This window comes from Glycine max, chromosome 3, assembly GCF_000004515.6.
Source record: "Glycine max cultivar Williams 82 chromosome 3, Glycine_max_v4.0, whole genome shotgun sequence".
NCBI classification, from domain to species: Eukaryota; Viridiplantae; Streptophyta; class Magnoliopsida; order Fabales; family Fabaceae; genus Glycine; species Glycine max.
The window spans coordinates 13,411,212-13,412,271 of NC_016090.4; the positions used below are offsets into that span (position 1 = coordinate 13,411,212).

The 1,060-nt window shown below is 45.8% G+C and overlaps 1 non-coding gene across 1 annotated transcript; it reads left to right on the plus strand.

Moving 5' to 3' along the window:
• The first annotated feature begins 684 nt into the window (after window positions 1-684).
• Window positions 685-791, plus strand: LOC113001332 (small nucleolar RNA R71). The gene has a single exon (XR_003266649.1). It is a non-coding gene; the product is annotated as a small nucleolar RNA R71 (small nucleolar RNA).
• Window positions 792-1,060: the final 269 nt, after the last annotated feature.

Sequence of the window (1,060 nt, forward strand, 5' to 3'; positions counted from 1 at the left end):
CTCACAAGTTCTTCGAGGGAAGGTTACGGAGGAGCCTCAACTGTTGGTTGTTTCTGGGGCTGTTGTTGTTGGATTGGTGGAGGAATGTATGGTCTGCTTGGGCCAGCGACATTTTGGAAGGAAGGAGCAGGCTGCTGTTGTTGTTGCTGAGGGCTAGACCATCTGAGATTAGGGTGATTCCTCCATCCAGGGTTGTATTTGTTGCTGGAGAGGTCATAATTGTTCTGTTGTGGTTGATTTTGCTGCTGAGGTTGAGGAGGTCTATTGTAAATGTTTGCAGCATAAGCTTCGGGCTGCTCAATTGCTCCAGGTTGCTGCATGGAAGGGCAAAGGTCTGTATGGTGGTCAGCAGAGGAGCACAAACCACAGACCCTTACGACAGGTACAAATTTCTGGTTCAAGGCCAGCTGGGTTACCAAGTTAACCAATGCATCCAGTTTGCCTTCAAGCTTCTTAGTTTCAGATGATGCAGCTGAGTTTGTAGCTACCTCATGCACTCCTCTAATGACTATAGCATCATTTCTGGCGCTAAAATGCTGGGAGTTGGAAGCCATCTTCTCAATTAAATTTCTGGCTTCAGCAGGAGTCATGTCTCCAAGGGCTCCACCACTGGCAGCATCTATCATACTTCTCTCCATATTACTGAGTCCTTCATAAAAATATTGGAGAAGCAGCTGCTCTGAAATCTGATGGTGAGGGCAACTGGCACATAGTTTTTTAAATCTCTCCCAGTATTCATACAGGCTCTCTCCACTGAGTTGTCTAATACCTGAGATATCCTTCCTGATGGTTGTGGTCCTGGAAGCAGGGAAATTTTTTACTAAGAATACTCTCTTAAAGTCATCCCAGCTCGTGATGGACCTTGGAGCAAGGTAATACAGCCAGTCCTTTGCCACTCCCTCTAAAGAATGAGGAAAAGCCTTCAGAAATATGTGATCCTCTTGGACATCTGGGGGTTTCATGGTGGAGCAGACAATATGAAATTCTTTCAGATGTTTGTGCGGGTCTTCACCTACAAGGCCATGAAACTTTGGAAGCAAATGGATCAGTCCAGTTTTAA